A 27353-nucleotide genomic window follows, 5' to 3' on the forward strand; every position below is an offset into this window, starting at 1 on the left:
AGTGTATGATCCTCTACAATATGTACATAAGATGACTATAGTTACTGCAAATATGTACATATGAAAAATATATAAGAAAACTTTAAGGATTTTTTATATTTTTTAAAATTACAGATATAAGAAACATAAACCGAACGATAAGAAAATTCTTCTTCTGTAAGTGAAGAAGAAGCCATCCGGTTTCCAGGAGCAATCCATCACGCCTATGAAGAAAATGTGGCACGACTCCAATAGTTTAAGAACCACAATTACAGGTAAGTACCATCTAAAAGGAAATAAAACAATTAATAGCAAGACTACATAAAAAACATACATGGGTGCATGTGCATAGAAATTGCACAGACATCCATATACCCGCAAATAGTAATACACCTTGGTTAAAAGTATTTTTAAAAGAAATAAAATTGCTAAAATACTGAAGTTTACAGAAAGGGGGCAAAGCTTAAATTTTCATTTAGGCCAAGTGGGGAAACAGTGTCCAAAGTCCAAATCCACTTGGCCTCCATTCTTGCAAGGGGTATGCTAATTTTGCCCCCTCTTTCATTAGGCTTAATCATATCAATGCCAATTACTTTTAAAAGTGAGGCATCACAGTTGTGGTGGATTCTAAAATGCTTAGGAATTGTTTTTAACAAAGAAATATCCATCACTTCTTTTGCTGCCAGGATACCTAAAACGTGTTCCCTAATACGAATTTTTAAATGTCTGGTGGCAAGTCCCACATAAATGAGGGAACATGGACAGGTTGCGTAATATATTACGGCTTTGGACATACAATTGATGTTATGTTTTATTTTGTATGTAACAGTACCCCTAGAATTACAGAAATCTTCTGCTTTCTGAATATTTGGGCACGCCACGCATTTCCCACATGGTTTGCATCCAATTTGTGGTTTCGGGCAGGATGGGAAAGGAGGGGGAAGAGTGGTATTATGTGCATAGTGACTCTGTACAAGGAAATCACCAAGGTTTCTTGACCTTCTATAGGTGACAATAGGTTTTTCTCCAACATACTTATGTAAAACAGGATCAGATTGTAGGATTGACCAAGATTTAGCCATATAAGATTGCATTAATTCTGCTTGGCCATGGTACTGTGTAATAAATCTGACCGGTTGATTATGAGTCTATTCTTTTTTATTATTAGAATATAGGGCTTGATGTCTGGTAATATGTCTTGCCCGATTGTACGCTTTTTTAATGGAACGTCCACTGTATCCTCTCTCTACAAACCTCTTTTTAAGATCTTCGGCCTGTCTATTAAAATCCGTTTCGTCAGAACATATCCTCCGTAACCGTAAAAATTGTCCTACCGGTATTGATCATATCATTGCCGGAGGATGTGCTGAAGTAGCATGGAGCAATGAGTTCACAGAGGTGGTCTTTCGATATAAGTCGGTGCATAGACAGCCGTCCTTACCCCTTCGGATAGTTACATCAAGAAACTCAAGGGAATCATAATCCGATTTGTACATTAAATGTATATTATAATTGTTCTGATTCAACAGCGTCATGAATTCCCTAAGGGTCTCAATTGATCCCTGCCAGATCAGAAAAATGTCATCAATGTAGCGTGCCCACATGAGGACACGCTCCAAGCTTACGAGCAGGGCCCTCACTCCTCTTGGTATCTGTTTTGAACTGTATTTCTGTTATGCTGTAATGTCTATTGTATGTACAAGTCCCCTCTATAATTTGTAAAGCGCTGCGGAATATGTTGGCGCTATATAAATAAAAATTATTATTATTATTATATTGATGGTACCTGACCTGACATAAAGAGGTCCCTCTCCCACAGCCCCAAGAAAAGGTTTGCGTATGCAGGTGCAAAAGAGGCACCCATAGCAGTACCTTGGAGCTGTAGGTAGAGGGACCCCTTGAACAGAAAAAAATTATGTGACAATGAGAATTCCAACAACTGGATTACGAAAGCACTCATGGAAGTAGACATTGATGAGTTCTTTATGAAATATTGGACTGCTTTAATTCCATCAGCGTGACGGATATTGGTGTAGAGGGATTCTACGTCACAGGAGACCAATAATGTGTCATCTTCAATACAGAGCCCATCCACTTTTTTTAAAAAATTCGGTGGTATCCTTTATGAACGATGGTAGTTCCTCTACTAACGGTTGCAGTTTGGCATCAATAAATTTGTTCACATTTTCAAGGTAATTTCCGCAACCGGAAATAATGGGTCTGCCAGGAGGTACGGTCTGATTTTTATGAACCTTCGGTAGGAGGTAAAGTGTCGGTACCGTTGGCTCAGACATATGGAGGGCTGTAAACAGTTCTTTAGTAATTGTTTCATTATCCCATGCCATTTTCAAGATCAATGCAAGTTCTGATTTAAATTTATCCAGGGGATTGTACGTCAATTTTTTGTAACATTTGCCATCTCTCAGCTGCCTGAAAGCCTCATTTTCGTATAATGTTTTCGGCCAAATCACAATATTCCCACCCTTGTCAGCCAGTTTGAAAATTACATCATCCAAGGCCCGCAATTTTTTTAAAGCCAGTCTTTCATTATTACTAAGATTATCAATGTTTGGGTAGAGGGGAATCCTAGCAAAATCCCTACTCACCGTTTTAACAAAAACATAAATTGCCGGGTAGGCTGACAAGGGTGGGAATTTCTTGGACCGTGGCTGAATAGATTTTGGAACCTTACCTCCATAGGGTTCATTGTGCTCTTCTGCCAGTTCATGTAGGATGGCTGGGGCCTCCTGCTCCGCCTCTGTTGGGAACATTTGTAACAGATTCTCGTTATGGAAATATTTTTTAAAAATTAATTGTCTTGCGAAAAGGTGAAGATCTTTGACCGCAGTAAAATAATCAAATTGTGCCGTGGGACAAAACATAAGGCCACGTCCCAAGATATCAATCTCAATAGGGGATAACTCATGGGCGCTTAAATTAATTACCTTTAAGTTATTTCTTGACTTCTCCGGGGTGTATCCATACGGTCTTTTAGCAGGCACGTAGCGTGGCTCCCTTTTATGCTTGGGAGTTGAGAAAGTGGAAACTATGGATAAGGCGGAAGAGGAGGCTCCAGACACATCACATATCGGCGGGTTGGATGTTATTGATGGGGTTCTATCCCTCGTTGGTTCCTTGGATTGGTATTTCCGCCACCTGTATATTTTACCACTGGCAAAATCTTTCTGGTCCCTCATCAATTTACTGGATTGTTTCACTTGAATGTCCTTTACCCATTGGTCAATATTTTTATCCATTTGTAGATGGGTAGACTGGATCTGTTCCACTGTTAAGGCAGCTTTGGCTTTCACAAATGCTTCTTCGAGAAGGCCATCTATTTGGGTTATGATTCCCAAGTTGTATTTAATCAGTAACTGCATTAATTGCCTAGAGGTACCGTTACATATTTCCTCCCAATTCCTTATAAATTCGTCATTGTCCACAGGGAAAGAAGGTGTCACCTGGATCCGCAGCCCTCTGGGAATCAATTGTCTTTGGATATAATTATCAAGAAAAGCCCGGTTCCACCACGAACGGGTTCTCTTATAAGTCAGATTCTTAATGTTATTCAATATATCATTATACTGTAAACCATTATCAGTATTCGACATAGTATCACCACCACAAAATACCGCATTAATTTGTCCCTGCCAGGAAACCTCTCTGGCCTTGAAGTCCATGCTCAGGTTTATGGAACGGATCTGTGCAGAACACAGTATATATTACATACAAATTGTTTAACACTCTAGGAGGCAATATATATATAATAAATTACGAAGATATCATATAATAACCAAAAGTGCCCCAGTGAAAACAAAAAAGTGAGTGGGAACCACTCGACAGCAACAAAAGCACCAACCACCAGAGCCAAGGACCCAATCCCAAAACAAGAGACGTGGCACGGGTATATATATGGTATAACAATCTTTTATTACGTAATGGTGATAACAAATAATTATGTGCACATATGGAAGGATATCAAAAACATAATTACAATAAAATCAATAGATTATAAATGACAAATATATATCAGTAGATATGTGGTATGCCAAAAAATAGTTAATAACAGGTCTCTCATACGGATGAACAGTGATGGAAAAAGTAATGAAAGTGTATATCACTAGTGTAAAAAATCACAAAAATATCCGTAAAAAAACTGAAAAAATTAAAAAGTCACTGACCCTTGATGTAATATATTCTGGCCATATGGCCAGCACCTTATAAAAAAGTGCGATAGTGCAAAAAAGTATGGTACAAAAAAAGGGGGGTGGGATCGGAAAGCACACTGTGCAGGACCATAGGGGATAACCAAAGAAAGTTAGTGACCCTTAATGTAATATATTCAGGCCATATGGCCTCATAACAAAGTGCAAAAAGTGCAAAAAATAGGCAATATATAGAGGGGCCAAAGAGCACACTGTGCAAAGACCGCAAAAAGTAAAAAGATGAACCAGAGATGACAAAAAACGATAAAATGAGAGTACCTGTATCTGGAATGGCAACACACAGTCCGACCAAAGCGCACCCCGACGCGCGTTTCGGATGTATAATCCTTCGTCAGGGGGTGGCAGACATAATATCCAAGGGGTTTATATAGTGTACTGACATCGGACGCCATTGTATTAGGCGGCGCAGGCGCCGACGGTCAGACCCGGAAGTCCCCGCCCACGACGTCACATGGCTGGATGCACAGGAACAGAGTACCCGGTGTTGCCAAGGCCACAGTGACGCTAGGAGCAGGGACAGGTGAACCGCCGAAGACGCATGCGCACAACTCAGTATATGTATGAGAGGCTTCTGCTGCGCTGTATATATATGAGAGGCTGCTGCTGGGCTGTATATATCAGAGGCTGTTACCTGTATATATCAGAAGCTGTTGCTGTTGGGCTGTATATGTATGAGGGGCTTCTGCTGAGCTGTATATATTAGAAGCTGCTGTTGGGCTGTATATATCAGAGGCTATTGCTGTGCTGCCGCGCTCCGCGGTGGAGAATCCTCTTCTCGCGCCGACATCGTGGCTCCGCCTCCTTCCTCGAACTGAACAAACTCTCATCTAATCCGAGGGAGCGATCATATAGCTGAATAGGGAGCGCCTAGAAGCTTCTGTTGGGATCAGAGAAGGCTGCCGCATGCTATAAGCTGAGCATTAGGTGCAGGGAGGGCACTAAGGAAGTCTGGCTAGGCTAGCCAGGTCAGTGGATGCTGGCGCAGCTCAGGTGCCATGACTCTGCCGCTCTGCACCAGCCACTGAGATGTAGGACCGCAGCCAGGTCCCTGCACTTTCAATAGTTTCTCTATAGTTATATGTTCCTGATCATTAGAAACGGTTCACGGCACAGAGACGTGTATTTTACATGTTTTGAGATATTTATCCCTATATTGGTGGGAGGCCCCCGCTTGGTGGGTGGCCCAGCCCTTGGGCCCACCCCTAAATCCGGGCCTGCCCGCGATCCCTGCACAGCCCCATGATCGCCGCACAGCCCCGCGATCCCCGCAAACCCCCGGGATCACCGCAGACCCTCGCACAGCCCCGTGATCACCGCACAGCCCCGCGATCCCGGCACAGCCCCGCGAATGCCTTTGACCCCTGCAGACACACACAAACACCCGAACACAGACTTGCACATTTTCCCCGCAGTCTCCGCCCACACACAGTCTCCGCCCACACACAATCTCCGCCCACACACATAGTCTCCGCCCACACACAGTCTCCGCCCACACACTCTTCCCTTTCCTGATCTGCAGCGTTTCTCGCACCCAATTCCGCAGCAAAACCGCAGATCCTATGGTTTTGCTGCAGATTTGACAGAATCAATGCAAGTCAATGGGTGCAGAAACGCTGCAGATCTGCAAAAAGAATTGACATGGTCCTTTTTTGAATCTGCTGCGTTTTCAGTGCAGATTTTTCCTCACCATTTGCACAGCATTTTTTCCCCACTGATTTACATTGTACTGTAAATCACTTGTGGATCTGCAGTGTTTCTGCGCGGAAAAAAACGCTGCGGATCCGCATGAAATCCGTAAAGTGTGCACATAGCCTAAAGGTATGTGCACACGTTGCGGATTTTGCTGTGGATCCGCAGCTGTTTTCCCTGAGTTTACAGTACCATGTAAACCTATGGAAAACAAAATCCGCAGTAACATAGTAACATAGTAACATAGTAACATAGTTAGTAAGGCCGAAAAAAGACATTTGTCCATCCAGTTCAGCCTATATTCCATCATAATAAATCCCCAGATCTACGTCCTTCTACAGAACCTACCGTATATACTCGAGTATAAGCCGACCCGAGTATAAGCCGACCCCCCTAATTTTGCCACAAAAAACTGGGAAAACTTATTGACTCAAGTATAAGCCTAGGGTAGAAAATGCAGCAGCTACCGGTGAATTTCAAAAATAAAAATAGATGCTCCATACCGTTCATTATTGCCCCATAGATGCTCCATATACAACTGTGCTATATAGAATGCTCTGCACCGTTGATTATGGCCCCATAGATGCTCCTTATAATGCTGTGCCCCATATATGCTCTGCACCTTTATGGCCCCATAGGTGCTCCTTATAATGCTGTGCCCCTTATATGCTCTGCACCTTTATGGCCCCATAGGTGCTCCTTATAATGCTGTGCCCCATATATGCTCTGCACCTTTATGGCCCCATAGATGCTCCTTATAATGCTGTGCCCCTTATATGCTCTGCACCTTTATGGCCCCATAGATGCTCCTTATAATGCAGTGCCCCATATATGCTCTGCACCTTTATGGCCCCATAGGTGCTCCTTATAATGCTGTGCCCCATATATGCTCTGCACCTTTATGGCCCCATAGATGCTCCTTATAATGCTGTGCCCCTTATATGCTCTGCACCTTTATGGCCCCATAGGTGCTCCTTATAATGCTGTGCCCCATATATGCTCTGCACCTTTATGGCCCCATAGATGCTCCTTATAATGCAGTGCCCCATATATGCTCTGCACCTTTATGGCCCCATAGGTGCTCCTTATAATGCTGTGCCCCTTATATGCTCTGCACCTTTATGGCCCCATAGGTGCTCCTTATAATGCTGTGCCCCATATATGCTCTGCACCTTTATGGCCCCATAGGTGCTCCTTATAATGCTGTGCCCCATATATGCTCTGCACCTTTATGGCCCCATAGATGCTCCTTATAATGCTGTGCCCCTTATATGCTCTGCACCTTTATGGCCCCATAGGTGCTCCTTATAATGGTGTGCCCCATATATGCTCTGCACCTTTATGGCCCCATAGATGCTCCTTATAATGCTGTGCCCCATTTATGCTCTGCACCTTTATGGCCCCATAGGTGCTCCTTATAATGCTGTGCCCCATATATGCTCTGCACCTTTATGGCCCCATAGGTGCTCCTTATAATGGTGTGCCCCATATATGCTCTGCACCTTTATGGCCCCATAGGTGCTCCTTATAATGCTGTGCCCCATATATGCTCTGCACCTTTATGGCCCCATAGGTGCTCCTTATAATGGTGTGCCCCATATATGCTCTGCACCTTTATGGCCCCATAGGTGCTCCTTATAATGCTGTGCCCCATATATGCTCTGCACCTTTATGGCCCCATAGATGCTCCTTATAATGCTGTGCCATATATGCTCTGCACCTTTATGGCCCCATAGGTGCTCCTTATAATGCTGTGCCCCATATATGCTCTGCACCTTTATGGCCCCATAGGTGCTCCTTATAATGCTGTGCCCCATATATGCTCTGCACCTTTATGGCCCCATAGGTGCTCCTTATAATGCTGTGCCCCTTATATGCTCTGCACCTTTATGGCCCCATAGATGCTCCTTATAATGCTGTGCCCCATATATGCTCTGCACCTTTATGGCCCCATAGGTGCTCCTTATAATGCTGTGCCCCTTATATGCTCTGCACCTTTATGGCCCCATAGGTGCTCCTTAGAATGCTGTGCCCCATATATGCTCTGCACCTTTATGGCCCCATAGGTGCTCCTTATAATGCTGTGCCCCATATATGCTCTGCACCTTTATGGCCCCATAGATGCTCCTTATAATGCTGTGCCCCATATATGCTCTGCACCTTTATGGCCCCATAGGTGCTCCTTATAATGCTGTGCCCCATATATGCTCTGCACCTTTATGGCCCCATAGATGCTCCTTAGAATGCTGTGCCCCATATATGCTCTGCACCTTTATGGCCCCATAGGTGCTCCTTAGAATGCTGTGCCCCATATATGCTCTGCACCTTTATGGCCCCATAGGTGCTCCTTATAATGCTGTGCCCCATATATGCTCTGCACCTTTATGGCCCCATAGGTGCTCCTTATAATGCTGTGCCCCATATATGCTCTGCACCTTTATGGCCCCATAGGTGCTCCTTAGAATGCTGTGCCCCATATATGCTCTGCACCTTTATGGCCCCATAGGTGCTCCTTATAATGCTGTGCCCCATATATGCTCTGCACCTTTATGGCCCCATAGGAGCTCCTTATAATGCTGTGCCCCATATATGCTCTGCACCTTTATGGCCCCATAGGTGCTCCTTATAATGCTGTGCCCCATATATGCTCTGCACCTTTATGGCCCCATAGGTGCTCCTTATAATGCTGTGCCCCATATATGCTCTGCACCTTTATGGCCCCATAGGTGCTCCTTATAATGCTGTGCCCCATATATGCTCTGCACCTTTATGGCCCCATAGGTGCTCCTTATAATGCTGTGCCCCTTATATGCTCTGCACCTTTATGGCCCCATAGGTGCTCCTTAGAATGCTGTGCCCCATATATGCTCTGCACCTTTATGGCCCCATAGGTGCTCCTTATAATGCTGTGCCCCATATATGCTCTGCATCTTTATGGCCCCATAGGTGCTCCTTATAATGCTGTGCCCCTTATATGCTCTGCACCTTTATGGCCCCATATGTGCTCCTTATAATGCTGTGCCCCATATATGCTCTGCACCTTTATGGCCCCATAGGTGCTCCTTAGAATGCTGTGCCCCATATATGCTCTGCACCTTTATGGCCCCATAGGTGCTCCTTATAATGCTGTGCCCCTTATATGCTCTGCACCTTTATGGCCCCATAGATGCTCCTTATAATGCTGTGCCCCTTATATGCTCTGCACCTTTATGGCCCCATAGATGCTCCTTATAATGCTGTGCCCCTTATATGCTCTGCACCTTTATGGCCCCATAGGTGCTCCTTATAATGCTGTGCCCCATATATGCTCTGCACCTTTATGGCCCCATAGGTGCTCCTTAGAATGCTGTGCCCCATATATGCTCTGCACCTTTATGGCCCCATAGATGCTCCTTATAATGCTGTGCCCCTTATATGCTCTGCACCTTTATGGCCCCATAGATGCTCCTTATAATGCTGTGCCATATATGCTCTGCACCTTTATGGCCCCATAGGTGCTCCTTAGAATGCTGTGCCCCATATATGCTCTGCACCTTTATGGCCCCATAGGTGCTCCTTATAATGCTGTGCCCCATATATGCTCTGCACCTTTATGGCCCCATAGATGCTCCTTATAATGCTGTGCCCCATATATGCTCTGCACCTTTATGGCCCCATAGGTGCTCCTTATAATGCTGTGCCCCATATATGCTCTGCACCTTTATGGCCCCATAGATGCTCCTTATAATGCTGTGCCCCATATATGCTCTGCACCTTTATGGCCCCATAGGTGCTCCTTATAATGCTGTGCCCCATATATGCTCTGCACCTTTATGGCCCCATAGGTGCTCCTTATAATGCTGTGCCCCATATAATGCTCTGCACCTTTATGGCCCCATAGGTGCTCCTTATAATGCTGTGCCCCATATATGCTCTGCACCTTTATGGCCCCATAGGTGCTCCTTATAATGCTGTGCCCCATATAATGCTCTGCACCTTTATAGCCCCATAGGTGCTCCTTATAATGCTGTGCCCCATATAATGCTCTGCACCTTTATAGCCCCATAGGTGCTCCTTAGAATGCTGTGCCATATATATGCTCTGCACCTTTATGGCCCCATAGGTGCTCCTTAGAATGCTGTGCCCCATATATGCTCTGCACCTTTATGGCCCCATAGGTGCTCCTTAGAATGCTGTGCCCCATATATGCTCTGCACCTTTATGGCCCCATAGGTGCTCCTTATAATGCTGTGCCCCATATATGCTCTGCACCTTTATGGCCCCATAGGTGCTCCTTAGAATGCTGCTGGTGCTGCCATAAAAAAAAAAAATCACATACTCACCTCTCTTCTCAGGACGCCGGCGCTTTCAATAATTACCGCATGCACATGCTGCGGAAAAAAAATGCGTGGAAACGCTGCGTTTAGGCTACGTTCACATTTGCGTTGTGCGGTGCTGCGTCGGCGACGCAACGCACAACGCAAACAAAAACGCATGCAAAACGCATTGTTTTGTGATGCATGCGTCCTTTTTTGGCATGATTTTGGACGCAAAAAAAATGCAACTTGCTGCGTCCTCTGCGCCCTGACGCTTGCGCCAAAAAAACGCATGCGTCACAAAATGCAAGACAACGCATGTCCATGTGCCCTCATGTTAAATATAGGGGCGCATGACGCATGCATCACCGCAGCTGCGCCCGACGCAGCCCCGCAAAACGCTAATGTGAACGTAGCCTAATTCTGCAGCATGTCAATTCTTTGTGCGGATTCCACAGCGGTTTACACCTGTTCCATAATCCGCAGGTGTAAAACCGCATGTGAAATCCGTACAAAAAAACCTGCGGTAAATTCGCGTTGCGGATTTACCAAAATCAGTCTGGAAAATCCGCAGGACATTCCGCAACGTGTGCACGTAGCCTAAGGGTATGTGCACACGCAGCGTTTCCGCAGCTGTGGGTCCGCAGCAGTTTCCCATGAGTTTATAGTACAATGTAAACCTATGGGAAATGCAATCCGCAGTGCACATGCTGCGGAAAAAACGCATGGAAACGCAGCGGTTTACATTCCGCAGCATGTCAATTCTTTGTGCGGAATCCGCAGAGGTTTTACACCTGCTCCATAAAAGAAAACTGCAGGTGTAAAACCGCAGTGGAATCCGCACAAAAACCGCGGCAAATCAGCAGGAAAAACGCAGCGTTTTTGCCCTCCGGATTTATCAAATCCGCTACAAATCCGCAGTGGACCATTCTACGTGTGCACATAGCCTATAGATCTTTTAGTTTTCAAAAACGCAATAAAAATCCGTATGAAAAACGTATCAAATCCGCACCTGCGTTTTCTGGCAAGAGAGGGAAGAATCTGCACAGAAAACTCCACAGGCCAATCTGTAAGGCTATGTGCACACGTAGAATGGTCCTCTGCAGATTTCTCCGCAGCGGATTTGATAAATAAAGATTTATTGCGGATTTCACTGCGGTTTTACAACTGCGGTTTTCTATTGGAGCAGTTGTAAAGCCGCTGCGGAATCCGCAGAAAGTGACATGCTGCGAAATATAAACCGCTGCGTTTCCGTGCGTTTTTTCCGCAGCATGGGCACAGCGATTTTTGTTTCCCATAGGTTTACATTGTACTGTAAACTCATGGGAAAGTGCTGCGGATCCGCAGCGTGTGCACATACTCTAAGGGTATGGTTCCACATTCAGGAAACGCTGCGTGTTTGACGCTATGTGGAGCCGCAGCGTCCAGATGTGACAGCATAGTGGAGATTTCATGAAATCCCGTCTCCACTATGCATTAAAAGACGCATGCGGCAGACCTGCGGAAACGGACATGTGGCGCGTCTTTTCCGAACGCAGCATGTCCTTAGGCTAGGGTCACACTGCGTTATGGTGGTACGTTTAACGGACTACGTTACACCGCGCCATAACGTGGTGTAACGTAGTCCGTTAACGCCGCCATTAATTGTAAGGGCGAATGCATTGTTAGCGCATGCCCACATTGGACGTGCGCTAGCAATGTGCTGTCATTTGCGGCAATCGTGATCCCTTTTGGGACATTGCGTTAGCGCAGTCCGTAGTGCTATGCGCTAAACAAACTGCCCTAACGCCATGTGACCCTAGCCTTAAGGTATGTGTCCACGTTCAGGATGGCATCAGGATTTGGTCAGGATTTTATGCAGGTAAAATCTACACCAAATCTGCACCTGGGGTCACCTGCGGTGTTCTTGCGTGTTTTGCTCATTGTAAGGACATTCTGAAAAAACGTGCCACATGTGCGTTTTCGCGGCAAAGACGCCTGCGTTTTTTCCTGCATAGTGGAGACAGGATTTCATTCAATCCCCTCCACTATGCTGTAACATCTGGACGCTGCGTGTCTGACGCTGCGGCTCTATGCAGCGTTTCCTGCACGTGGACACATACCCTGAGGGTATGTTTCCACGGTCAGGATGGCCGCTCTGCGGTAAGCCCCGCCCCCTTTCTGGGACGCGATGATGCCGGATGTGTTCACAGCACACATCCGGCATCATCGCTTCCCGCCATAGCGCCCTGTGCTATATCTTACGGCGACAGAGCGTCGCCGCAAGATATACGGACATGCTGCGATCTGAAAAGACGCGCAGCATGTCCGGAGTCGCAGGGCCGCCGCGTGCGTGTTACCACGCATAGTGGAGACGGGATTTCATTCAATCCCCTCCACTATGCTGTAACATCTGGACGCTGCGTGTCTGACGCTGCGGCTCTATGCAGCGTTTCCTGCACGTGGACACATACCCTACAATGCTTAAGCAACGCAAGAACACCGCAGGTGACCTGCCAGTGACCTCAGGTGCAGATTTGACCTGCGTAAAATCCTGACCAAATCCTGAACGTGGACTGGACACATACACAAAGTGCGCAGATGCAGACTCCGGGCAGTGCATGGGGCTGAGGATAACAGGAGGAAGCAGTCACGTGAGAACTCTCTCCACGTGACCCTGACGGGACACTTCCTGCTGACATTAGTATTCCAGCATCTAACCCAATGAGAGCGCGCGATGTGTGGGGCAGCAGCCAATCACAGCGCGTCTCAGGTTCTGCTCGCCCATGCTTTGTCTTCTATGTCACTATTGGCCGCAGTAGGTGGCAGCACTGTGGGCGGGGCTCTCGGATGATCCCGGTTTCCGGCTGTAGCCACAGACAGAGATTAGTGTCAGAGGAGCCGCATCTGAAGGACGGGAGCCCGGAACCGGCGGCGGTGGTGAGTGATACCGGGACCGTGTGTGCACATAGAGGCGACATTGATGCTGTATACACACTGTATATACACTCACACCTATATACTGCGTATACACTCACACCTATATACTGCGTATACACTCACACCTATATACTGTGTATACACTCACACCTATATACTGTGTATACACTCACACCTATATACTGTATACACTCACACCTATATACTGCGTATACACTCACACCTATATACTGCGTATACACTCACACCTATATACTGTATACACTCACACCTATATACTGTGTATACACTCACACCTATATACTGTATACACTCACACCTATATACTGTATACACTCACACCTATATACTGTGTATACACTCACACCTATATACTGCGTATACACTCACACCTATGTACTGCGTATACACTCACACCTATATACTGTGTATACACTCACACCTATATACTGTATATACACTCACACCTATATACTGCGTATACACTCACACCTATGTACTGCGTATACACTCACACCTATATACTGTGTATACACTCACACCTATATACTGTGTATACACTCACACCTATATACTGTATATACACTCACACCTATATACTGCGTATACACTCACACCTATATACTGTGTATACACTCACACCTATATACTGCGTATACACTCACACCTATGTACTGCGTATACACTCACACCTATATACTGTGTATACACTCACACCTATATACTGCGTATACACTCACACCTATGTACTGCGTATACACTCACACCTATATACTGTGTATACACTCACACCTATATACTGTATATACACTCACACCTATATACTGCGTATACACTCACACCTATGTACTGCGTATACACTCACACCTATATACTGTGTATACACTCACACCTATATACTGTGTATACACTCACACCTATATACTGTATATACACTCACACCTATATACTGCGTATACACTCACACCTATATACTGTGTATACACTCACACCTATATACTGCGTATACACTCACACCTATATACTGTGTATACACTCACACCTATATACTGCGTATACACTCACACCTATATACTGCGTATACACTCACACCTATATACTGTGTATACACTCACACCTATATACTGCGTATACACTCACACCTATATACTGTATACACTCACACCTATATACTGTATACACTCACACCTATATACTGTGTATACACTCACACCTATATACTGTGTATACACTCACACCTATATACTGTGTATACACTCACACCTATATACTGTGTATACACTCACACCTATATACTGTGTATACACTCACACCTATATACTGTATACACTCACACCTATATACTGTATACACTCACACCTATATACTGCGTATACACTCACACCTATATACTGTATACACTCACACCTATATACTGTGTATACACTCACACCTATATACTGTATATACACTCACACCTATATACTGCGTATACACTCACACCTATATACTGTATACACTCACACCTATATACTGTGTATACACTCACACCTATATACTGTATATACACTCACACCTATATACTGTATACACTCACACCTATATACTGTGTATACACTCACACCTATATACTGTATACACTCACACCTATATACTGTGTATACACTCACACCTATATACTGTATATACACTCACACCTATATACTGCGTATACACTCACACCTATATACTGCGTATACACTCACACCTATATACTGTGTATACACTCACACCTATATACTGTGTATACACTCACACCTATATACTGTATACACTCACACCTATATACTGTATACACTCACACCTATATACTGCGTATACACTCACACCTATATACTGTATACACTCACACCTATATACTGTGTATACACTCACACCTATATACTGTATATACACTCACACCTATATACTGCGTATACACTCACACCTATATACTGTATACACTCACACCTATATACTGTGTATACACTCACACCTATATACTGCGTATACACTCACACCTATATACTGTATACACTCACACCTATATACTGCGTATACACTCACACCTATATACTGTATACACTCACACCTATATACTGTGTATACACTCACACCTATATACTGTATATACACTCACACCTATATACTGCGTATACACTCACACCTATATACTGTATACACTCACACCTATATACTGTGTATACACTCACACCTATATACTGTATATACACTCACACCTATATACTGTGTATACACTCACACCTATATACTGCGTATACACTCACACCTATATACTGTGTATACACTCACACCTATATACTGCGTATACACTCACACCTATATACTGTGTATACACTCACACCTATATACTGTATACACTCACACCTATATACTGTGTATACACTCACACCTACATACTGTGTATACACTCACACCTATATACTGTGTATACACTCACACCTATATACTGTGTATACACTCACACCTATATACTGTATACACTCACACCTATATACTGTGTACACTCACACCTATATACTGCGTATACACTCACACCTATATACTGTATACACTCACACCTATATACTGTGTACACTCACACCTATATACTGTGTATACACTCACACCTATATACTGTATACACTCACACCTATATACTGCGTATACACTCACACCTATACACTGTGTATACACTCACACCTATATACTGTATACACTCACACCTATATACTGTGTATACACTCACACCTATATACTGCGTATACACTCACACCTATATACTGTGTATACACTCACACCTATATACTGTATACACTCACACCTATATACTGTGTATACACTCACACCTACATACTGTGTATACACTCACACCTATATACTGTGTATACACTCACACCTATATACTGTGTATACACTCACACCTATATACTGCGTATACACTCACACCTATATACTGTGTATACACTCACACCTATATACTGTATACACTCACACCTATATACTGTGTACACTCACACCTATATACTGCGTATACACTCACACCTATATACTGTATACACTCACACCTATATACTGTGTACACTCACACCTATATACTGCGTATACACTCACACCTATATACTGTATACACTCACACCTATATACTGCGTATACACTCACACCTATACACTGTGTATACACTCACACCTATATACTGTATACACTCACACCTATATACTGTGTACACTCACACCTATATACTGCGTATACACTCACACCTATATACTGTATACACTCACACCTATATACTGCGTATACACTCACACCTATATACTGCGTATACACTCACACCTATATACTGCGTATACACTCACACCTATATACTGTGTATACACTCACACCTATATACTGTGTATACACTCACACCTATATACTGTGTATACACTCACACCTATATACTGTGTATACACTCACACCTATATACTGTATACACTCACACCTATATACTGTGTATACACTCACACCTATATACTGTGTATACACTCACACCTATATACTGCGTATACACTCACACCTATATACTGCGTATACACTCACACCTATATACTGTGTATACACTCACACCTATATACTGCGTATACACTCACACCTATATACTGTATACACTCACACCTATATACTGTATACACTCACACCTATATACTGTGTATACACTCACACCTATATACTGTGTATACACTCACACCTATATACTGCGTATACACTCACACCTATATACTGCGTATACACTCACACCTATATACTGCGTATACACTCACACCTATATACTGCGTATACACTCACACCTATATACTGCGTATACACTCACACCTATATACTGTGTATACACTCACACCTATATACTGTGTATACACTCACACCTATATACTGTATACACTCACACCTATATACTGTGTATACACTCACACCTATATACTGTGTATACACTCACACCTATATACTGTGTATACACTCACACCTATATACTGCGTATACACTCACACCTATATACTGCGTATACACTCACACCTATATACTGCGTATACACTCACACCTATATACTGCGTATACACTCACACCTATATACTGTATACACTCACACCTATATACTGTGTATACACTCACACCTATATACTGTATACACTCACACCTATATACTGCGTATACACTCACACCTATATACTGCGTATACACTCACACCTATATACTGCGTATACACTCACACCTATATACTGCGTATACACTCACACCTATATACTGTATACACTCACACCTATATACTGTGTATACACTCACACCTATATACTGTATACACTCACACCTATATACTGTATACACTCACACCTATATACTGTATACACTCACACCTATATACTGCGTATACACTCACACCTATATACTGCGTATACACTCACACCTATATACTGCGTATACACTCACACCTATATACTGCGTATACACTCACACCTATATACTGTATACACTCACACCTATATACTGTGTATACACTCACACCTATATACTGCGTATACACTCACACCTATATACTGTGTATACTCACACTTATATACTGTATATACACTCACACCTATATACTGCGTATACACTCACACCTATATACTGTGTATACACTCACACCTATATACTGTGTATACACTCACACCTATATACTGTGTATACACTCACACCTATATACTGCGTATACACTCACACCTATATACTGCGTATACACTCACACCTATATACTGCGTATACACTCACACCTATATACTGCGTATACACTCACACCTATATACTGTGTATACACTCACACCTATATACTGCGTATACACTCACACCTATATACTGTGTATACACTCACACCTATATACTGCGTATACACTCACACCTATATACTGCGTATACACTCACACCTATATACTGCGTATACACTCACACCTATACACTGTGTATACACTCACACCTATATACTGTGTATACACTCACACCTATATACTGTGTATACACTCACACCTATATACTGTGTATACACTCACACCTATATACTGTGTATACACTCACACCTATATACTGTATACACTCACACCTATATACTGCGTATACACTCACACCTATATACTGTGTATACACTCACACCTATATACTGTGTATACACTCACGCCTATATACTGTGTATACACTCACGCCTATATACTGTATACACTCACACCTATATACTGCGTATACACTCACACCTATATACTGTGTATACACTCACACCTATATACTGTGTATACACTCACACCTATATACTGTGTATACACTCACACCTATATACTGTGTATACACTCACACCTATATACTGTGTATACACTCACACCTATATACTGTATACACTCACACCTATATACTGTGTATACACTCACACCTATATACTGTGTATACACTCACACCTATATACTGTGTATACACTCACACCTATATACTGTGTATACACTCACACCTATATACTGTGTATACACTCACACCTATATACTGTGTATACACTCACACCTATATACTGCGTATACACTCACACCTATATACTGTATACACTCACACCTATATACTGTGTATACACTCACACCTATATACTGTATACACTCACACCTATATACTGTGTATACACTCACACCTATATACTGTGTATACACTCACACCTATATACTGCGTATACACTCACACCTATATACTGCGTATACACTCACACCTATATACTGTATACACTCACACCTATATACTGTGTATACACTCACACCTATATACTGCGTATACACTCACACCTATATACTCGCGCACCGTGTGCCCTCGCGCACCGTGTGCCCTCGCGCACCGTGTGCCCTCGCGCACCGTGTGCCCTCGCGCACCGTGTGCCCTCGCGCACCGTGTGCCCTCGCGCACCGTGTGCCCTCGCGCACCGTGTGCCCTCGCGCACCGTGTGCCCTCGCGCACCGTGTGCGCTCGCGCACCGTGTGCCCTCGCCACCATACACTTATATACTGTATATATAGACACACCAGTTGCGGCAGGTTCAGGAGTCCGCGATCAGTGCTGCTGCCGCTCAGTTAGATGCTGACATTTTTTTTTATCCAGCTCCTGATACGTTACAGATAGAATCCAAGATTTATTCTTATTCATTTATAAAGGAAATATCCCAAAAAACATTTGCCAAAGGATATTTGGAGAAAAGGGGGCGGTGAACCATGGGAGGAAACAGGACATGCATTCACCATAACAGGACGCGTTATTAGACTTGGTGTGAATGAACAAGAAACCGTGGGAGGAACTTTATATCCATCAGGCTGATTAGAAAGCAGGAGTGTAGCATTCAGGGGAGAGACCTACTAAAATAGCCCAAGAAATGTACCTATGAATATAATGTAACTAATAATGTAACAACATTTCTTTTCGAAGGTTTAGACCTCGAGGAACCAGTGTATCTACTGTGTAATATCTCATTCCTGGGGCTGCAGCACACTTCTTTAGATATGTGTTGAATCGCATGGATTGTAAAACTGGTTGTCTCCCTATTGTGAACATCCACAAATGCTCAGAGGCGTTGGACGTGATGCGGTTAGGGGGCTCCTCAATAACATATAGGTGATGACTATATCGCGTAGCAATATCAGAAGAAAGGCGAGCGCCACACGATGTATAATGAATAATTAACTGAATGCGCTAATAAATGTGTGAGAGCAAAGAAACAGTAAATCTATAGACTACATAGCGTAGGGCGCACCACAGTTGTGGAACCGATATATTGTAATTTACATGTGGGACCCTCTATTATATAGATAACATGATCTGTATTACAATTGAGAGGATATGTGCGGCTATCCTCACTGCTGGAGAAGGTGGACATTTTATTGGCATGTGAACAGGTTTTACAAGTGGCAGAACCGCACCTGTGAAAACCGCTGATGACCAGGTCTGGGTGAAAGATGATTTCCGATAGTCGAGGCTTTGCAGGAAACAATTCTAATACCTTTATTCAATAGTTGATCTGTTATATGATTAACCCTTAATATATTTAAATTTTGTCTGACAATATTGGAAATAGCTGGAAAAAGTACTATAGGTGAGTATTAACCCCTTACCGACATTGGGCGTAATAGTGCGCTGATATCAGTCTCCCTCCCTTTGATGTGGGCTCCGGCGGTGAGCCCACATCCTTCCCCGATACATGTCGGCTGTTTTCAACAGCTGACATGTGCCCGCAATGGCCGCGGGTGGAATCGCGATCCACCCGCGGCTATTAACCCCTTCATGACCCAGCCTATTTTGACCTTAATGACCTGGCCGTTTTTTGCAATTCTGACCAGTGTCCCTTTATGAGGTAATAACTCAGGAACGCTTCAACGGATCCTAGCGGTTCTGAGATTGTTTTTTCGTGACATATTGGGCTTCATGTTAGTGGTAAATTTAGGTCAATAAATTCTGCGTTTATTTGTGATGAAAACGGAAATTTGGCGAAAATTTTGAAAATTTCGCAATTTTCACATTTTGAATTTTTATTCTGTTAAACCAGAGAGTTATGTGACACAAAATAGTTAATAAATAACATTTCCCACATGTCTACTTTACACCAGCACAATTTTGGAAACAAAATTTTTTTTTGCTAGGAAGTTATAAGAGTTAAAATTTGACCTGCGATTTCTCATTTTTACAACGAAATTTACAAAACCATTTTTTTTAGGGACCACCTCACATTTGAAGTCAGTTTGAGGGGTCTATATGGCTGAAAATACCCAAAAGTGACACCATTCTAAAAACTGCACCCCTCAAGGTGCTCAAAACCACATTCAAGAAGTTTATTAACCCTTCAGGTGCTTCACAGCAGCAGAAGCAACATGGAAGGAAAAAATGAACATTTAACTTTTTAGTCACAAAAATTATCTTTTAGCAACATTTTTTTTATTTTCCCAATGGTACAAGGAGAAACTGAACCACGAAAGTTGTTGTCCAATTTGTCCTGAGTACGCTGATACCTCATATGTGGGGGTAAACCACTGTTTGGGCGCACGGCAGGGCTTGGAAGGGAAGGAGCGCCATTTGACTTTTTGAATGAAAAATTGGCTCCACTCTTTAGCGGACACCATGTCACGTTTGGAGAGCCCCCGTGTGCCTAAAAATTGGAGCTCCCCCACACGTGACCCCATTTTGGAAACTAGACGCCCCAAGGAACTTATCTAGATGCATAGTGAGAACTTTGAACCCCCGGGGGCTTCACAAATTGATCCGTAAAAATGAAAAAGTACTTTTTTTTCACAAAATAATTCTTTTAGCCTCAATTTTTTTCATTTTCACATGGGTAACAGGATAAAATGGATCCTAAAATTTGTTGGGCAATTTCTCATGAGTACACCGATACCTCACATGTGGGGGTAAACCACTGTTTGGGCACATGGTAAGGTTCGGAAGGGAAGGAGCGCCATTTGACTTTTTGAATGAAAAATTATCTCCATCGTTAGCGGACACCATGTCGTGTTTGGAGAGCCCCCGTGTGCCTAAACATTGGAGCTCCCCCACAAATGACCCCATTTTGGAAACTAGACCCCCCAAGGAACTTATCTAGATGCATATTGAGCACTTTAAACCCTCAGGTGCTTCACAAATTGATCTGTAAAAATGAAAAAGTACTTTTTTTTTCGCCTCAGTTTTTCATTTTCACATGGGCAATAGGATAAAATGAATCCTAAAATTTGTTGGGCAATTTCTCCCGAGTACGCCGATACCTCATATGTGGGGGTAAACCACTGTTTGGGCACACGGCAGGGCTCGGAAGGGAAGGCGCGCCATTTGACTTTTTGAATGGAAAATTAGCTCCAATTGTTAGCGGACACCATGTCGCGTTTAGAGAGCCCCTGTGTGCCTATGCATTGGAGCTCCCCCACAAGTGACCCCATTTTGGAAACTAGACCCCCCAAGGAACTTATCTAGATGCATATTGAGCACTTTAAACCCCCAGGTGCTTCACAGAAGTTTATAATGCAGAGCCATGAAAATAAAAAATAATTTTTCTTTCCTCAAAAATGATTTTTAGCCTGGAATTTCCTATTTTGCCAAGGGTAATAGGAGAAATTGGACCGCAAATGTTGTTGTCCAGTTTGTCCTGAGTACGCTGATACCCCATATGTGGGGGTAAACCACTGTTTGGGCGCACGGCAGGGCTCGGAAGGGAAGGCACGCCAATTGGCTTTTTAAATGGAAAATTAGCTCCAATCATTAGCGGACACCATGTCACGTTTGGAGAGCCCCTGTGTGCCTAAACATTGGAGATCCCCCACATATGACCCCATTTTGGAAACTAGACCCCCAAAGGAACTAATCTAGATGTGTGGTGAGGACTTTGAACTTCCAAGTGCTTCACAGAAGTTTATAACGCAGAGCCATGAAAATAAAATAAAAATTTTATTTTCTCTAAAATGATTTTTTAGCCTGCAATTTATTATTTTCCCAAGGGTAAAAGGAGAAATTTGACCCCAAAAGTTGTTGTCCAGTTTCTCCTGAGTACGCTGATACCCCATATGTGGGGGTAAACCACAGTTTGGGCACATGTCGGGGCTCGGAAGTCAAGTAGTGACATTTTGAAATGCAGACTTTGATGGAATGCTCTGCGGGCGTTACGTTGCGTTTGCAGAGCCCCTGATGTGGCTAAACAGTAGAAACCCCCCACAAGTGACCCCATTTTAGAAACTAGACCCCGAAAGGAACTTATCTAGATGTGAGGTGAGCACTTTGAACCCCCAAGTGCTTCACAGAAGTTTATAACACAGAGCAGTGAAAATAATAAATACGTTTTCTTTCCTCAAAAATTATTTTTTAGCCCAGAATTTTTTATTTTCCCAAGGGTTACAGGAGAAATTGGACCCCAAAAGTTGTTGTCCAGTTTCTCCTGAGTACGCTGATACCCCATATGTGGGGGTAAACCACTGTTTGGGCACACGTCGGGGCTCAGAAGGGAAGTAGTGACTTTTGAAATGCAGACTTTGATGGAATGGTCTGCGGGCGTCACGTTGCGTTTGCAGAGCCCCTGGTGTGCCTAAACAGTAGAAACCCCCCACAAGTGACCCCATTTTGGAAACTAGACCCCCCAAGGAACTTATCTAGATATGTGGTGAGCACTTTGAACCCCCAAGTGCTTCACAGACGTTTACAACGCAGAGCCGTGAAAATAAAAAATCATTTTTCTTTCCTCAAAAATGATGTTTTAGCAAGCAATTTTTTATTTTCTCAAGGGTAACAGGAGAAATTGGACCCCAGTAATTGTTGCCCAGTTTGTCCTGAGTACGCTGATACCCCATATGTGGGGGTAAACCACTGTTTGGGCACATGTCGGGGCTCGGAAGTCAAGTAGTGACGTTTTGAAATGCAGACTTTGATGGAATGGTCTGCGGGCGTCACGTTGCGTTTGCAGAGCCCCTGGTGTGCCTAAACAGTAGAAACCCCCCACAAGTGACCCCATTTTGGAAACTAGACCCCCCAAGGAACTTATCTAGATATGTGGTGAGCACTTTGAACCCCCAAGTGCTTCACAGACGTTTACAACGCAGAGCCGTGAAAATAAAAAATCATTTTACTTTCCTCAAAAATGATGTTTTAGCAAGCAATTTTTTATTTTCTCAAGGGTAACAGGAGAAATTGGACCCCAGTAATTGTTGCCCAGTTTGTCCTGAGTACACTGATACCCCATATGTGGGGGTAAACCACTGTTTGGGCACACGTCGGGGCTCGGAAGGGAAGGAGCACCATTTGACTTTTTGAATAAAAGATTGGCTGGAATCAATGGTGGCGCCATGTTGCGTTTGGAGACCCCCTGATGTGCCTAAACAGTGGAAACTCCTCAATTCTAACGCCAACACACCCCTAACCCTTATCCCAACTGTAGCCGTAACCCTAACCACAACCCTAACCGCAACACACCCCTAACCACAACCCTAACCCCAACACACCCCTAACCCTAACCACAACCCTAATTCCAACCCAACCCTAACCCTAAGGCTATGTACCCACGTTGCGGATTCGTGTGAGATTTTTCCGCACCATTTTTGAAAAATCCGCGGGTAAAAGGCACTGCGTTTTACCTGCGGATTTACTGCGGATTTCACCTGCGGATTCCTATTGAGGAATAGGTGTAAAACGCTGCGGAATCCGCACAAAGAATTGACATGCTGCGGAAAATACAACGCAGCGTTTCCGTGCGGTATTTTCCGCACCATGGGCACAGCGGATTTGGTTTTCCATAGGTTTACATGGTACTGTAAACCTGATGGAACACTGCTGCGGATCCGCAGCGGCCAATCCGCTGCGGATCCGCAGCCAAATCCGCACCGTGTGCACATAGCCTAATTCTAAAGGTATGTGCACACGCTTCGGAAAACGCTGCGGATCCGCAGCAGTTTCCCATGAGTTTACATTTCAATGTAAACCTACGGGAAACAAAAATCGCTGTACACATGCTGCGGAAAAACTGCACGGAAACGCAGCGGTTTACATTCCGCAGCATGTCACTTCTTTCTGCGGATTCCACAGCGGTTTTACAACTGCTCCAATAGAAAATCGCAGTTGTAAAACCGCAGTGAAATGCGCAGAAAAACCGCAGTAAATCTGCCATAAATCCGCAGCGGTTTAGCACTGCGGATTTATCAAATCCGCTGCGGAAAAATCCGCAGAGGACCAGAATACGTGTGCACATACCGAAACCCTAACCCTACCCCTAACCCTACCCCTAACCCTACCCCTACCCCTAACCCTACCCCTAACCCTACCCCTAACCCTACCCCTAACCCTACCCCTAACCCTACCCCTAACCCTACCCCTAACCCTACCCCTAACCCTACCCCTAACCCTACCCCTAACCCTAACCCTAACCCTACCCCTAACCTTAACCCTAGTTCTAACTCCAACCTTAGTGAAAAAAAAAAAAAATTCTTTATTTTATTATTGTCCCTATCTATGGGGGACACATGGGGGGGGTCATTTACTGTTTTTTTATTTTGACCACTGTGATAGATTATATCACAGTGATCAAAATTCACATTGGAACGAATCTGCCGGCCGGCAGATTCGGCGGGCGCACTGCGCATGCGCCCGCCATTTTGGAACATGGCGGCGCTCGGGGAAGAAGACGGACGGGACCCCGCCAGGATCGGTAAGTATAAGGGGGGATCAGGGCACAGGGGGGGGGAGATCAGGGCACGGGGGGGCGTCGGAGCACGGGGGGGGGAGGGATCGGAGCATGGGGGAGAGTGATCGGTGTGCGGGCGGGTGGATCGGTGTGCAGGGGGGGTGGCTCGGTGTGCAGGGGGGGTGGTTCGGAGCACGGGGGGGGATCGGAGTGCGGGGGGGTTTGATTGGAGCACGGGGGGAGCGGACAGGAGGACGGGGGAGCGGAGCACAGGACGGAGGGGAGCGGGCCACAGATCGGGGGGCTGGGGGGGCGATCGGTGGGGTGGGGTGGGGGCACATTAGTATTTCCAGCCATGGCCGATGATATTGCAGCATCGGCCATGGCTGGATTGTAATATTTCACCATTTTTTTAGGTGAAATATTACAAATCGCTCTGATTGGCAGTTTCACTTTCAACAGCCAATCAGAGCGATCGTAGCCACGAGGGGGTGAAGCCACCCCCCCTGGGCTAAACTACCACTCCCCCTGTCCCTGCAGATCGGGTGAAATGGGAGTTAACCCTTTCACCCGGCCTGCAGGGACGCGATCTTTCTGTGACACAGCATATGCGTCACAGGTCGGATTGGCACCGACTTTCATGACGCATACGCTGTGTCACAGGTCGGGAAGGGGTTAACTAGTTAAATGCCGCTGACAGCAGCATTTAAATGGTACTTCCAGCAATCGCGCCAGACCTGAGTCACGTGATTGCGGGTCACCGGCGTGTCGGCATGACAACCCGAGGTCTCCTGGAGACCCCTATGGTTGTCACTGCCACATTGCTGTGAGCGCCACCCAGTGTTCGGCGCTCATAACAACTCAGCAATTCTACTACATAGAGGTGATCTGAGCATCGCCTCTATGTAGCAGAGCCCATTGACTTGTGGCAGCTTCTAGTCCCCTATGGAGGCTATTGAAGCATGGCAAAAAAAAAAAAAAAATATATATATATATATATATATATATATATATATATATATATATATATATATAAAAAAGTTGAAATCACCCCCCTTTCGCCCCATTTAAAATAAAACAAAAATAAAATCAAGCCTACACATATTTGGTATCGCCGCGTTCAGAATCACCCGATCTATCAATAAAAAAAGGATTAACTTGATCACTAAACCTTGTAGCGAGAAAAAAATCAAAATGCCAAAATTAAATTTTTTGGGTCACCGCAACATTGCATTAAAATGCAACAACAGGCGATCAAATGATTGATTAAAAACGTCAGCTCAGCACACAAGAAATAAGCCCTCACCCAACTTCACATCACGAAAAATGGAGACGCTACGGGTATCGGAAAATGGCGCAATTTTCTCCAGTCACCTTCCACAACAGCCGTATAGGAGGATGTCTCCCCGCCGTAATGGGGGACAGGAAACACAAAGAGCTTAAATACCCTCCCCTTCATGCAACCACCAGTGTTTTTCCTGTCCCCTATGGGGCATGAAGAGGTCCTGCTGTGGTGCTGCCGTGGCCGGCGATTGGAGAACCCAGTCCTTCTTACCTTTAGCTGGGCAGCTGGGGTCGGGGCTACGCTCTCCTCGCTTCATAGCTGCTCCCGTCTCCATTCCTGATGGACTCGGGACCCTCCATCCTGCCCCCTCCGGGGGTAAAGCAGGGCGGTGACGTGCGGCCGGGGTCCTCTTGCAGCTCCCGGCTTCTTCCTCTCCTTCTTGGTGCCGGATTCAGTGTATGCGCGCACCGGAAGCGACGTACTCCCGAACTTATGGTTCGCTTCCTGTGCGTTCCAGCGTGGAACGCACGCGCACCCAGCACCGCCGCTGGTACTATGGAGCCGGCTGCCACATGGGGCGTTCCCGATCGGGCTCCCCCTCCCCCCCCCGCACCTGTGGACCTGGGAGAGGAAAAGCACGCTATTCCGGACCTGTGACCTCGGTTATTTAATCCTGGTCAGGGGACACCACCAGGTAAGGCCCACTGTCTGTCTCTGTGTGACTGTGACGGATAGACAGACCATGGACAGTGACAAAAACCCCCCTCTCTGCATCTGCTGAGCCCAGCGTCCTCCCT

At 44.6% G+C, this 27353-nt stretch overlaps 1 protein-coding gene across 4 annotated transcripts in view; it reads left to right on the plus strand.

The window, feature by feature from the left end:
• Positions 1–12996: 12996 nt before the first annotated feature.
• The window catches only part of LOC138672406 (zinc finger protein 664-like), an 83862-nt gene continuing 69505 nt past the window's right edge, over positions 12997–27353 (plus strand). For 2 of the 4 annotated variants that reach the window (XM_069760344.1, XM_069760345.1), the window contains exon 1: positions 13015–13108. The gene's annotated coding sequence lies outside the window, so the exon portion shown is untranslated. Of the gene's footprint in view, positions 13109–27353 lie in introns of all 4 variants that reach the window. The other 2 variants (XM_069760342.1, XM_069760346.1) reach the window with 2 other exon arrangements.

This window comes from Ranitomeya imitator, chromosome 3, assembly GCF_032444005.1.
Source record: "Ranitomeya imitator isolate aRanImi1 chromosome 3, aRanImi1.pri, whole genome shotgun sequence".
Lineage (NCBI taxonomy): Eukaryota > Metazoa > Chordata > Amphibia > Anura > Dendrobatidae > Ranitomeya > Ranitomeya imitator.